General features: G+C 42.9%; 1 long non-coding RNA gene and 1 pseudogene across 2 annotated transcripts in view; one reads left to right on the forward strand and one right to left on the reverse strand.

Annotated features, from left to right (window-relative positions):
- The first annotated feature begins 3,132 nt into the window (after positions 1-3,132).
- On the forward strand, positions 3,133-4,041 carry LOC145521222 (large ribosomal subunit protein eL6 pseudogene; annotated as a pseudogene). The gene has a single exon (XR_014065244.1). The product of XR_014065244.1 is annotated as a large ribosomal subunit protein eL6 pseudogene (transcript).
- A 3,073-nt stretch (positions 4,042-7,114) lies between these two features.
- Positions 7,115-14,789, reverse strand: part of LOC145540445 (uncharacterized) — a 30,203-nt gene continuing 22,528 nt past the window's right edge. The window contains exons 5-7 of the long non-coding RNA XR_014078355.1: positions 12,954-13,022; positions 8,685-8,880; positions 7,115-7,480 (exon numbers count right to left, since the gene is read on the reverse strand). This is a non-coding gene — a long non-coding RNA (uncharacterized LOC145540445). The remainder of the gene's footprint in view (positions 7,481-8,684; positions 8,881-12,953; positions 13,023-14,789) is intronic.

The raw sequence follows: 14,789 nt of genomic DNA on the forward strand, positions 1-14,789 counted from the left end.
GTAGCTCTTCATGCTGCTGCTGCTAAGTCACTTCAGTCTTATCTGACTCTGTGTGACCCCATAGACCACAGCCCTCCAGGCTCCCCTGTGCCTGGGATTCTCCAGGCAAGAACACTGGAGTGGGTTGCCATTTGCTTCTCCAATGCATAAAAGTGAAAAGTGAAAGTGAAGTCACTCAGTCGTGTCCGACTTTTAGCGACCCCATGGACTGCAGCCTACCAGGCTCCTCCGTCCATGGGATTTTCCAGGCAAGAGTACTGGAGTGGGGTGCTATTGCCTTCTTTGGTAGCTCTTCATAGAACCATTCAAATTCAGCTTCTTCAGTATTACTGGTTGGGGCATAGACTTGAATTACCATGATATTGAATGGCTTGCCTTGGCAAACAGAGATCATTCTGTCGTTTTTGAGATTTCATCCAAGTACTGCATTTCGGACTCTTTGGATGACCATGATGGCTACTCCATTTCTTCTAAGGGATTCTTGCCCACAGTAGTAGATATAATGGTTGATTGAGTTAAATTCACCCATTCCAGTCCATTTTAGTTCACTGATTGCTAAAGTGTCAACATTCACTCTTGCCATCTCCTGTTTGACCACTTCCAATTTATCCTGATTCATGGACCTAACATTCCAGGTTTCTATGCAATATTGCTCTTTACAGCATTGGACTTTATTTCTATCACCAGTCACATCCACAACTGGGTGTTGTTTTTTGCATTGGCTCTGTCTCTTCATTCTTTCTGGAGTTACTTCTCCACTCTTCTCCAGTAGCATATTGGGCACCTACTGACCTGGGGAGTTCATCTTTCAGTGTCCTATCTTTTTGCCTTTCCTTACTGTTCATGGGGTTCTCAAGGCAAGAATACTGAAGTGGTTTGTCATTTCCTTCTCCAGTGAACCACATTTTGTCAGAACTCTCCACTATCACCTGTCTGTCTTGGGTGGCCCCACATGGCATGGCTCATAGTTTCACTGAGTTAGACAAGGCTGTGGTCCATGTGATCAGATTGGTTAGTTTTCTGTGATTGTGGTTTTCAGTCTGTCTGCCTTCTGATGGAGAAGGATAAGAGGCTTATGGAAGCTTCCTGGTGGGAGATACTGACTAAGGGGGAAACTGGGTCTTGTTCATTACTTTTCTAGTGTGTGAGATGAGTGCAATTGTGCTAGTTTGAGCATTCTCAAATAACAGGGAGGGAACACAGCCCAGCCCATCGACAGAAAATTGGATTCAAGATTTACTGAGCATAGCCCTGCTCATCAGAACAAGACCCAGTTTCCCCCTCAGTCAGTCTCTCCCATCAGGAAACTTCCATAAGCTTCTTATTCTTCTCCATCAAAGGGCAGACAGACTGAAAACCACAGTCACAGAAAACTAACCAGCTGTCACAGGTGCTGGGAAATTTGGCTCCATCTGTATTGGAAGAGACCACCAAAGGTGTTACTAGTCAACTGAATCTTGAGATGAGTATAATATTCAGAAGGGAGACACACACAGAGCTAAATTAGTTTCACTGCAAAGATGGAAGCAGGGTTGGTTGCCTTTGTCCTAAGCCTATAATATTCAAATTTCTTATACATCTATGAAAAAGACTTTACAGGTATCAGAAAGAACGTTTCAGCACAGCTTCCAAATCCCTTTTAGTGAGAAGCAGTACAGTTGCTAGGAATGGCATCTTGGGACCCAGACCATCTGGGTTCAAGTCCAGGCTCCTTACTAGCTGTGTAAGTGCCTCAGTTTCCCCATCTGTACAGCCCAGGTGGCAACCGTAACACCTACCTGATAAGGTTGTTGTAGGGATGACAAGAATTGGGTTTTGTCTAGCACTCTAAACCTCTCCTGGCACACAGGAAGCACTGCATAGGTTTTAGCTACTATTATTGTTGAATGAAGACATGTGTGGAATCAGTAAAGAAATCTGCATCTGGCCTTTGAACAAATAAAAGTGATCCAATTGGGGGTTACATTTCCAACTAGGATGATGGAGGAATTTACTGTTGGAAAGAGCACTTGGGAACTTTCTAGAGCTGATGCTATTTGTTTCTCAACCTGGGTGGTAATTACACAGGTATTCATTTTATAGAAATTGATTAAGCACTTCTCTGCCTGTGTGTGTGTATGTGTGTGTGTTTTTCCAGCGTCCCATTAGAGAAAACAAAGTAGGTGAAGGAAAAGGAAGAAAGAGAAAGCAGAGAAGGAGGGAGAAGGAGGAAGAGAAAAAGAAGCTCTGTCCAGTGTGAGTCCTGCCTTCTTCCCTGCCGCCCCATGACCAAGCACTTTTGCAGCAAACGCCATTTCATAAAATACCTAAGCCAAGGTTTGTTTTTAACTCATTTTTCAGGTGAGAAAACCTTGGCATGGAAAATGCTTAGTAGCATCTTATTCAAAGTAAATGAATAGCTGAGTTGAAGCACAATTCCTGAGGAACAAAATCTTAACCATCAATGTGCTGACAGGTCTCCATGGAGCTGGTGAGTCCTGGGGCAGGGACTAGGAGAGGGATGTCATGAGCCCAGCTTGAAAGCTAGACAGCCAGTGTGCATAGTCCATGAATCACTGTACCCCCTCCAGGAGACGTCCAGAAGAGTCAAAGTCTAGAGGAGACCTACACGCACAGCACACAAGAGGAGGTCCTTTTGTGGAGTAAATTTTCTCTTGTAGGGAGTCTCTTTGTAGAGCATCTAAGAGCAGCCATGAGTCTGAAAACATCTGAGTGGCCAACTTGTAGGAGAGGAAGACTAAGGTCTCAGCAGGACTGGAGAATTATCTTGACAACCTGCCCATCAGCAGAATTGGGGAGCACAAAGCTACCGCAGTTGGTGACACTTCCCCTTAAATAATTGTGGAGGGCAAGGTGGGCAACTCAGGTAGGTCATGGTGATACTTTATGGCTACTTACCATCCTTAGCTCCAGAAAAGAAACTCCTGGCAAATTCCCACTGCCCATAACATCTTGTGCAGAAACCCTGCAGAAGTGACTGGTTAACTGAATAGGGTTGGCCTTTTCGAGTTACAGGGACCTGCAGAATCACACACACCAATCAACTACTCCTTCCTGGAGGAAGGTCAGAGGCCAGTGAGGCAAGGGAACTCACTCAAGATTGCTTAGTTAAGCTCTTTCCCATCTTGCAAGATGAAGGGTGAAAAGGCTGAGAAGCCAGATACTAAGGAGAAAAAAGTCTGAAGCCAAGAAGTCTGATGCTGGTGACAAGGCTAAAAAGGTGAAGAAAGTTAAGAAGGGGAAGCCCCACTGCAGCCAAAACCCTGTCCTGGTCAGAGGAATTGGCAGATATTCCCGATCAGCCATGTACTCCAGAAAGGCCCTGTACAAGAGAAGGTATTCGGCAGCTAAATCCAAGGTCGAAAAGAAAAAGAAGGTTCAGGTTCCTGCTACTGTCACAAAACCAGTTGGTGGCGACAAGAACGGTGGTACCCAAGTGGACAAACTTCGCAAAATGCCTAGGTATTACCCTACTGAAGATGTGCCTCAGAAACTGTTGAGTCACGGCAAAAAACCCTTCAGTAAGCATGTGAGGAAGCTGCGTGCCAGCATCACTCCTGGGACCATTCTGATCATCCTCACTGGGTGCCACAGAGGCAAGAAGGTCGTTTTCCTGAAGCATCTGGGCAGTGGCTTGCTACTTGTGACTGGGCCTCTATCCCTCAATTGAGTTTCTCTGCATAGAACACACCAGAAATTTGTCATTGCCACCTCCACCAAAATCGATATCAGTGGTGTGAAAATCCCAGAACATCTCACTGACGCTTACTTCAAGAAGAAGAAGCTGCGTAAGCCCAGACACCAGGAGGGTGAGATCTTCGACACACAGAGAGAGAAATACCAGATCACAGAGCAGCGCAAGGTTGATCAGAAAGCTGTGGACTCACAAATTCTGCGAAGAATCAAAGCTGTCCCTCAGCTCCAGGGCTACCTCTGCTCTGTGTTTGCTCTCACAAATGGAATTTATCCTCACAAAGTAGTCTTCTGAACTTCTTGCAAAGAACCTAATTAAATAACTTGTCCATTAAAAAAAAAAAAAAAGATTGCTTAGTTAATTAGAGGCAGAGCCAGGAGCAGAATGCAAATGTTCTGCTCTGAGGGAAACTCCTGAAAAAGGCAGTGAGTCCTCATAATAAGACACATTTTCTCCAAAACTTGAAAGAATAGTGTTTAAAATATTGGTAGGGGCTGCATTAGGCCATAAATCTCAAAAACAAAGCTAATCTGCCCCCAAATAAAAACATCAAATGCATAAGCTTTGGAGGTCTAAGAAAGATCTCAGGATTTATTCCCCCACCTCATGCCTGACTCCAGTTTTAAGAGTGCCACCCTGTATCAGGCACGATATGAACTTCTAGAGATGAAGAGTGAGCAAGACAAAGGAAGCCCTGCCCTGATGAGCTCACAGATGGGGGAGGGAGAGAAAGAGAGGAAGACAGAGAGAGGTTGAATTAATAACTCTGTAAAAATGAAATTATTTGAAAAGAAAGCACAGGTTTCTAGAAGAGCAAGTAACAGGTGGGTTATGCTAGAGGATGAAGGAGTTGGTTTCATCTCTCACCCCTAGATGAACTTCTAGATGTAGAACATTCTCTTACAGCCAAGTTTGCCCCAACAGTGAATACCACACCCTAGAGGCTAGAGACCCAGTGAATCCTAGGGGTGAGTATTACAGCCCCTAGGAACTAGGATGGACTACTGCAGCTCTCAGGGACAATTTAGACAATCTCTCAGAGACACCTCCCAATCAACCCTACACCCATAGCTCACCTTTGTAGAAAACATAATTTCTCATATCTGGCAAAATGTTGCTTACTGGGAACACATCACTCTGCTGTTAACACAAATCAAAGGCATTCATTGGAATGTGGCCTGCATGAGGCTGGGGTTTTCACTTTCTTGCTCTCCACTCTGTTCAGCATCTGGGAGACATCTGGACACAGGAGGTGCTGTCAAGCATGGCTTTGCAGGATGAATCCATGCACTCTCATGAAGAATTTCCCCATTCTGATCAGACCATGAAAATTAAAATCAGGAATGAAAGCACTAGCTCTGTGCCAGGGAACAACAGCAACAACAAAAAAAAGCAGGGGGAGTCAAATGGAAATAAGGCAGTGGAGATGAATTTATAAAACAGCCACTTGGAAAGTCCTCCAGCTCTTCCCTTATTTCACACACAGGCCAGTGGTGAGCAAGTTCTGACAAGTCATATCACCCTGCCTGGGAATCGTGAGTCGCTATTTAGTTGCTGTGTTGTGTCCAACCCTTTGAGACCCCATGGACTGTAGCCAGTCATGGGATTTCCCAGGCAAGAATACCGGGGCAGGGTGTCATTTCCCTTCGCAGGGGATCTTTCTGACACAGGGATCGAACCTGCGTCTTCTGTGTCTCCTGCTGAGAGGCCTGAGAATTAAGCGTTTATAATGAGTTTCCCAATGACACCAGTGCTTTGAGTCTGGGGACCACACTTGGAAAGCCCTGGAATGAATTGTATGCATGAAATTAATTCTGACTGGTGGAGAGGAAGGAGTCTTGAGGGATGGATAGGAGTTCATTAGACAGACAAAGCAAAAGAAAGGCTACTCTGGGAAAAATTATGAACAAAGAGGCTGGAGGAGCTTAGTGGGGTGTGAGAAACCACAGGTGAGAAAGAAGCAGCTGGCAAATTCCAAAGTGCAGCAAATGGGGTAAAAGGGAGGAAGCTGCTGCCATCTCTAAGGGAAAGATCACCGACTCTACCCACTCTACTGAACCGGAGCAAATCCACAGGGAGGGCAGGGCATTTCCGGAGCCCCAGTCCCAAGCACAGAGAGGGTGGCTGTGGGAAGGGCTGGGTCTCTCCTGCTCCATCTCTTTGGGAGTCTGAGCAGTATCACCCCAGGTTATCAGACGTACACCATTCCCCACCCCCACCCTCCACCCACCCCTCCTGCTCAGAACAAATCACAGGCTTTTGTTTTCTTCTTAGGTGTCTGAGCTGAGGCCCACAGGTTAGGTTTCTGTATGGACAGGGGCTCTTGACTCTGCCAGGTGAGGAGAAATTAGGTCAAGTTAATCAACGCTGATGTCATGAAAGCAGCTTTCCTAATGGGAGCCCTGATGGAGGGTGGGGTGAGGAAGATGCTGAGAACTCCACAGGCTGCTAAGAAGCTCTGGAGAAAGGTGGGTCCCTGGCTGTGCCCGCCTGAGGCCTTTGAAGTTTTATTCGTTGAGTTTTACGACCGCATGCAATGAGTAAATTGTACCCGCAGGCAGCTGCCCTTTGCCTTCCCTGGCAAAGGGCGGCGGAATTCATACTAAAAACATTTGTCAGGAGGTTAGTGCACAGGATTGGAGGGCAAGAAGGAGATGGAGTTGGTCTGTCCCTGACCGTGTAGTGGGTCTTCTACATGGACTATACTGCAGCCCTCTGCTCAATTTCTCAGGGCTCTTTGCTGTCTTGGCACATGTCCCATTGCCCCTTTGCCACCTTCTCAGGGCAGTTTGGGCAGGTCTTTGGAGCACCTGAGTTCTTCGGGGTGAGTTCTTCAGGATGTTTCTAACCGTGGCACTGAGTTCATGCAAAATTGGAATGGAGATGGAGGTGACTTGTTAAGAGGTTGTTTGTCATTTCCTTTTCAAGCAATTGTTTCCAAACACCTGTGCATAAACTAGTTGCCTCAGATTTTTTTTTATTGGCTTATAGTTTATTTACAAGGTTGTGTTAGTTTCAGGTGTACAGCAATAAGGCCATATCATATTGCAAATTAAAGTACTAAGATACCACTATACATCTAGTAGAATGGTCAAAATCCAAAATACTGACAAAATCAAATACTGGCAAGGATAAGGAGAAACAGGAACTCTCATTTATTGCTAGTGGGAATACAAAACAATACAACCAGAGTTGATCTGCTGTGCACCTGAAACCATCACAACACTGTTTATCAGCTATACTCCAATATAAAAAAAGTTTTAAAATATACAAAATAATATGGCCTGTTTGGGAGACAGTTTGGTGGTTCTCTTACAGCATTAAACATATTCTTACCATACATTCCAGCAATCACATTATTTGGCACTTACCCAAATGAACTGAAGACTTTTGACGACACAAAAAACTCAATGCAAATGTTTATAGCAACTTTATTCACAATTGACAAAACTTGGGAGCAACCATGATGGCCTTCTATAGGTGATTGGATAAACTGTGGTATATCCAGAGAACAGAATATGATTCAATACTAAAAAAAAAGAGCTATCAGGCCATGAAAAGGCATTGTTGTCATTGTTGTTGTTGTTGTTATTGTTTAGTTGCAAAGTCATGTTTGACTCTTTGTGACCCCATGGGCTGTATAGCCCCTGTAGCCAGGCCCCTCTGTCCATGGTATTTCCCAGACGAGAATACTGAAGCGGGTTGGGCTATTTCCTTCTCCAGGGGATCTTCCCAGTCCAGGGATTGAACCAGCATCTCCTACATTGGCAGGCGTATTCTTTACCGCTAAGCCACCAGGGAAGTCCCATGAAAAGGCACAAAAGAAATCCATATTACTAAGTGCAAAAATTAAATCTGAAAAAGCTACATACTTTATGATTCCAACTATACGACATTGCGGAAAAGGTTAAGTTATGGAGACAGCTAAAAGATTAGTAGTTGCCAAGTGGTTGAAGGGAAAGAGGAAAAATGAATAGGCAGAGCTCAGAGGATGTTTTGGGCAGTGAAACTATTCTATATGCTATTACAGTGGTGGATACTGTCATTATACATTTGTCAAAAGCCATAGAATGAGCACCACCAAGAGTGAACCCTAATGTAAACTATGAACTTTGAGTGATAATTATGTGTCAATATAAGTTCACTGGGGCTTTCCTTGTGGCTCAGCTGGTGAAGAATCCGCTTGCAATGTGGGAGACCTAGGTTCGATCCCTGGGTTGGGAAGATCCTTTGGAGAAGGGAAAGGCTACCCACTCCAGTATTCTGGCCTGGAGAATTCCATGGCATGTGTAGTCCATGGGGTTGCAAAGAGTCAGACACGACTGAGCGACTTTGACTTGACTTGACTTGACAGGTTCACTGACTTAGAATCAACTACTGTGGCTCAGAAAGTAGGTAGTGGGGAAGCTACACATGTGTGTGTGCGTGCGTGTGTGCTAAGTCTCTTCAGTTATGTCTGACTCTTTGTGACCCTATGGACTGTAGCTCAACAGTCTCCTCTGTCCATGGGATTCTTCAGGCAAGAATATTGGACTGGGTTGCCATGCCCTTCTCCAGGGGATCTTCCCAACCGAGGGACTGAGCTCGAGTCTCTTAAGTCTCCTGCATTGGCAGGCAGGTTCTTTACCTCTAGTGCCACCTGGGAAGCCCTGCACATGTGTGGGGACAGGCGTATATAGAATATCTCTGTGCCTTCTGCTCAATTATGCTGTGAACTTGCAAATACTATAAACAGAAAGCTCATTAATTAATAAACAGCACAAAACCAGGCAACAGGCTGGATTTGTCCTGTGAGCCAGAATTTGCCGATCCCACTGTTGGGGCCTGCGTGTTTTTTTTGCTTTCAAACTTCATTTGCATTCTAGGTAGCCATCATGCACAGCATGCAAATGTCTAGAAATGTTGGGGCAAACTGAATTCCCAAAGAAACCCATGGCCAGACAGTGGCCAGACACAGGGATGTTGTATGGAATCCGGCAGCTTTTTCTACCTGTAAGCAAGAGTCCTGGTCTTCAGGGCAAATGACAGAGAGGCTTTGGGCTGAGAGAAGAATCAGGGGCCTCAGCTCCCTACAGGCAGCACTTGGAGCATCTCCGCCCTGACACCAATCCCCCAGGAGCCATCACTGAGTGAGTCAGCAATGGGTTAACAGCCAAACCCAAACTGAAGTTTTACCTCCACTGCACCTGTAGAATAGCAAGCAGAGTCTGGATTAACATTTAAGAAAATAACCCCTGAGGACAGTGTTCTCTAATAAAAGAATCCTATTCCCACTCCACCCTCCACCATTTTTTTTAAGCAAGTCTGAAACTAGCTCAGAAGGCTGTCAAGCTATGCGTGAGTGATGAGTCAGATGTTTAACCAAACAAGTTTGCTCTCCTTGTGCTACTTGACACCTGCATTAGCAATAAGGGTGGGGCTAGTGAAGAGGCCAAAGCAGCTGGGGCCCTGGGCAGACACAGGCAGACAAAGTCCATCCAGATCAAGGAGGCAGCCTCACCACCCACAGCTTTGACACTGGCCTGGGTACTCTATTCTTTAAAGTTTTGCCCTGAATCATGTCATTGCTGACCCCTTCTTAAAGTAACTACTTAAGTAACTGCTACCCATGGACTGTAGCCTGCCAGGCTCCCCTGTCCATGGGATTCTCCAGGCCAGAATACTGGAGCGGGTAACCTTTCCCTTCTCCAGGGGATTTTCCCAACCCAGGAATCGAACCAGGGTCTCTTGCATTGGAGGCAGATTCTTTACCATCTGAACTACCAGGGAAGACCAAGAATACTGGAGTGAATAGCCTATCCCTTCTCCAAGGGATCTTCCTGTCCCAGGAATTGAACCAGGGTCTCCTGCATTGCAGCTGAGCTACCAGGGAAGCTCAAGTAACTACTTAGACCTATCAAATATTCAATACCCAAGCCAGATGCTTAAACAAAGGAATGCCCTGGCAGCTGTGCCTTGAGACAGCTGAGGTATTCGTGGGAAGAATCACTCTATCTTCTCCCCCATCTCCTGTCAGCTAGGAGCAGTCCTCAAATATTAAATCTGGGAGTAAAGGAAAGAAGTTACATTTACTATGTTAAATTAAAGAATATTATATTACACTGGATCCTCACTTTGACTATGAGGTGGGTCTTATTCTCCCCATTTTATGGATGTGAAACTGAGGTTCAGAGAGATGATGATTGTCCAATGACCCAAAGCTAGGAAGTGGCAGACCCAGGGATAGAACCCATCTCTCCTGTCTTTTAGGGCACAGCTCCCTCCACTGCACCAGCTAGGGAGTATACCCACTATTATCTAGAGCAGCCTATAAGAATCCAGAAGTTTCTGGGGGAGCTGGAGGGGGCATAAATTTGGAGTAGCTCCAGAGTAATTGTGGGGATCTAAATCAAACCCAACTTCTGATACCACCGTCCCATGAATCTAATCTGCTGGGTTGGCCCCAAAGCAAAATGGAATTCTCAGACACATGTCAGGTAATCAGGTTGAATTTGTTGAGATACAAACTGCATGATTCATCTTGCAGACACTGCAAGATGCAAATATATATTACCTAAAGTTTTACTCATGATTACTCCTAGAGATTAATGCCCAGATGGAAATGGAGGACAGCTTGTTTACACTGAATGAACTGCAGTCATGTGGGAGAAAATAGCCCTCCAGTACTCCCTAGGAACTTTGACCCAAACTTGTAGATGGCTTGTAAAAATGGCCCCAGTTCCCTGCCTCTCCTGTATCCATGTTCTCTGCAATGTGACACTATACCTGTTCCCATCCAAATGTAGAGTTTATTTTCCCACTCCTTGCATCTGGGCTGGCTTTGTGATTTGCTTTAGCCAACAGGGAAAAAGCCACCTTTCTTGTGACTGGGCTAATAAATCAGGTTGGATCCTGATAAGAGACAGGATCTGAACTTCCTCTTGTTAATTACTCAGTCTGGTGGGCAATATTCAGTCACCCCTTCTGCTCCCAATCTTGGTTTTATACTCTTATGGTCATGATGCTCTTGATGCCTGGCTACCTTAATTCTCAAATTGCCTGTACCCCTGACCTTTGATTTGGGTGCCTCCAGGGATGGCTTCAGGGCTGCTTGCATGAACATCCATATAGGTTCTGGCTGGTCACCTACACTACCTTGCGTGTGGCTCCCAGACAAAGCCTGGTGCCTGAGCCCTGTTTTAGCCAATAGAATGTACCAGATGCGATGGTGTGCTGATTTCAAGTCTTACACACTCCACTTGCTCTCTTTAAACTCTCTGCATCCATTGTGTAACAAGCTGGGGCCAGTCTTCTAGAGAATGATGCCACGTGAAGCACAGACAAGGCTATCATAGCTGATGCTATCTTAGACAAGCTGGCCCCCACCTCATCTAGTAGATGATGACAGATGCATGATTCAGACCAGTCAAGAGGATAAGAACTGTGTAGATAAAGGCAAGTCCAATTGCTTCCCCTGGAATTGTGAGCTAAACAAATTGTGACTGTTTTAAGTCAGTCTAATTAGTTCACAATAACTGTATGATATACTCAATAACTTTTTATAGGAATCCATCCCCAGCAATACAATCAGAAATTCCAACAAAATATGAAAAAACTTCTCAGTGCTAATTATAATAGCAAAGCAATTTTTTAGAAACCTAAATAACCAGTAATAGGGGATTGGTAAAATAAATCTTGATATATCCATATAATGCAGTTTTACAGTGCAGCTATTTAATGTAGAGAGATCAAACAGTTTATGGTGCAGCCACACTGCAGAGTACTCTGTAGGTACAAAAAACAAACAAATAACAGCAAAAACAAGGAATATCTCAATACTCTATAGTGATCTCTAAGATACTGTATTAAAAAAAAGATTGAAAATGTATGCATATCTGGGCTAAGAAGAGGGAGGATGAATAGGCATAGAAGATTTTTTAGGGCAGTGACACCACTCTGTAATGATACTATTAATACAATGATAAATGCATGTCATCATACATTTGTCCAAACCCATAGACTGTATGTCATCAAGGGTGAAACTTAATGGAAGCTATGGACTTTGGTGATAATGATGTGTTAATGTAGGTTCATCAATTGAAACAAACATGTCACTCTGGTGGGGGACATTGAAGTAGAGGAGGTTGTACATGTGAGGGAATCGAGGGCATATGACAACTCTACTTTCCACTTGATTTTCCTGTGAACCTAATTCTGTTCTTTAAAAATGGTCTATTTTAAGTATGCATAACATCTAGAAAAAATGAGGAGAGCAAATATGTATGTTTGTGTATATTTTAAGATTCAGGAGAAGAACAAAGCAAGTTTTTAATGGTTATGCATAGGAGGGGGAGGAAATAGGGTGGAATGTACAGAAGCTGAACTTCTCTAATGTACTATGGTTTGTCAATTTGACTTAGGGACATGTAAATATTTTGTGTAATTATGAAATAAAAATGTATTGCTTTCCTAAAGATAAAAACCAAAATAAACTCTAAGAACCTAATAGTACATGGAATTGTTGGCATAACAACAAAGAAGGCATTTTAAATGACTTTGAAACATACAAATTGACACCCAAGAAGGTTATAAACTAAAGCCAAAAAAGAGATAGAGAGCTATAAAAAAAATCTTTGTTTTCAGTAATTACTGTTGATGATAATATAATTATTTTGAGGGTGTTGTGTATATATTATGGGATTAAAGCCTCAGGATAACTGTTGGTGTTGTTAAGAACCAAGGAAGAATGAGATACAGATATTAGATCAAGGAGGTAAAGTTAAAAACCCACAGAGTCCTGGAATTGAATTGCCAGTATTGGTATGCACTTTTGATGTATTTTATCCTTAACTAAAAAGCTTAACTCCAATGATTGAAAAGGCCTAAAAATAGTGATTAACCCAATAGCACTGGATACCCTTCATCCCCAGAATATGATCTCTAAATACCTTTTTGTATCAAAAGGATTCTTAAAGAAATGACTGATTCTAGATCTAGACAAGAAATGTCTGAGATATAAGTATGAATATCTTAGAAAAATAAGGAAGCTGTCAGATTACAAGGGTCATATTGTGAGTAGACACAAGACCCAATCTGAAAAGGATCTCACTTGTCAAAGATGGGAAAATTTGAGCCTCAGTAAGGACTTTTATTGCAATGCACTACAATTCATAAGTTCACAATGATAATGATTTTTAAAAATTTATTGCTCCTATTAGCAGATACTAGAAACTAGCTCATTTTAAAACAATTGGTAAAAAAGAATGAAGATTTATCTTACCTTTTCCTTACAAAATGTTCTTCAGAGTACCAAATAGTTGATAAGAGGAAGTTTATAGAATTATTTCAGCTAATACATGAAAAAAAGAATTCAAACATCATTATTTTACATTTTCTAACAAATTTATAATCTGGGTGAAAATTATGAGTGGGGCTGACATCATAAAAAAACTGAAAACCAGACCTCATGGGCCTGCTCATGAAAGTTCCCAGCACCATCTATGAAGTATTCTTATCAAAAGAATCAAATCTGAATCTGATACAGCCTCTAGTTCTGATTCCAATTTACAGAAAATACAGGGAAAACTGGAATATGTCTAATGACATCACAGAAATGCAATCAACAAAACCAGATTGAGGGACATTCTTTAGGACAGAGGATCCTCTTTCTTCAACTAATAAGTTGCAAAGAAAGTAAATACATAAATGAAGAAGGAGAATCTGTAGATTAAGAAGAGACTTATCAGCTTGTTTCACTAATAATAATAATTATGAAACACCTGGGGAAATTTGTATCCTAGGTAACAAATAATTGTTATCAAATTACTGTTGCCATTTGAAAGAAGGAATAGCACCAGTCATTGTTTATTGGGAATCCACTAAGCGCTCAGCACCATGGGAAGCACCAGACATTCAATATCTCATTTAAGTCTTACAGCAACCCCCTGGATAGCAGCTATTGGTCTCACTTTTCAGTGAGACCTCAAAGGCATGAACTACTATTTCCAAGCCTGTTCAGCTGCTCAACCACCAAAACTTGTGCTCACCTATGATCTACACTCATTTAACTCATTTGCTATTAGAGCAAAGTATTAGCTTCAGCCAAAATGCTTAACAGCCATGGAAGTATTTGGTAAGTTATGGCAGATTCTCCCAGGGGAGTACCGTGGAGTAATGTAAGATGATAATTATGAAGACTTGGTAGCAATTTAAAAGTATGTTTATGATTAAGCAATCACAACATTTCACATGTATTTTAATTTTAACCACATTTAAAGAATATGTAGTGCCAAATATTGAAAAGGAACAGGGTCAAATGACAGACTTATTGCCTTAGGGTGATGATACTTGGATACGTTTTATTTTGACTTTGCAGTTTGTTCTTTAATGATAGGTTACTGTTACAATACAAACTATTTTCTGATCCATGTTTTATTTCTTTAAGATTCTGTTTTCTGTTGAGGTAGTATATTAGTTTCCTATTGCCCTGTGACAAATTGCCACAATTTTAGTGGGCTTCCCTTGTGGTTCAGCTGGTAAAGAATCTGCCTGCAATGCGAGAGACCTGGGTTCGATCCCTGGGTGGGGAAGATCCCCTAGAGAAGGGAAAGGCTACCCACTCCAGTATTCCGGCCTAGAGAATATTCCGGCCTGTATAGTCCATGGAGTTGCAAAGAGTCAGACATGACTGAGTGACTTTCACTTTCATTGTTTTTAGTGGCTTAAAACAACACATTTATTATCTTATAGTTCTTTAAGTCAAAGTCCAAACTAAGTTTCACCAGACTGAAATCAAGGTATCAGCAGGCCTGAGTTTCTCCTGAAAACTCTAGGGGTGAATTTGTTTCCTTGTTTTCTCCAGCTTCTAGTGACTGCCCACATTCCTTGCCTCAGGGCCCCTCCCTCCGTCTTCAAAGCCAGCAGTGTAGTGTTGTCACATGTCCTCTGCCTGCCTCTGCGTCCATCATTACATCTTCTATGACTGATTCACTTGCCTCCCTCTTATAAGGACCCTTGTGATGACATTCAGCCTACATGGATAATCTAAGATAATCTCCCCATTTTGAGAGACTTAACTTATTTATACCTGCAAAGTCCCTTTTACTACATAAGGTAA

Source organism: Giraffa tippelskirchi, chromosome 1 (genome assembly GCF_054371585.1).
Source record: "Giraffa tippelskirchi isolate mGirTip1 chromosome 1, T2T-mGirTip1v1.2.pri, whole genome shotgun sequence".
Taxonomy (NCBI): Eukaryota; Metazoa; Chordata; class Mammalia; order Artiodactyla; family Giraffidae; genus Giraffa; species Giraffa tippelskirchi.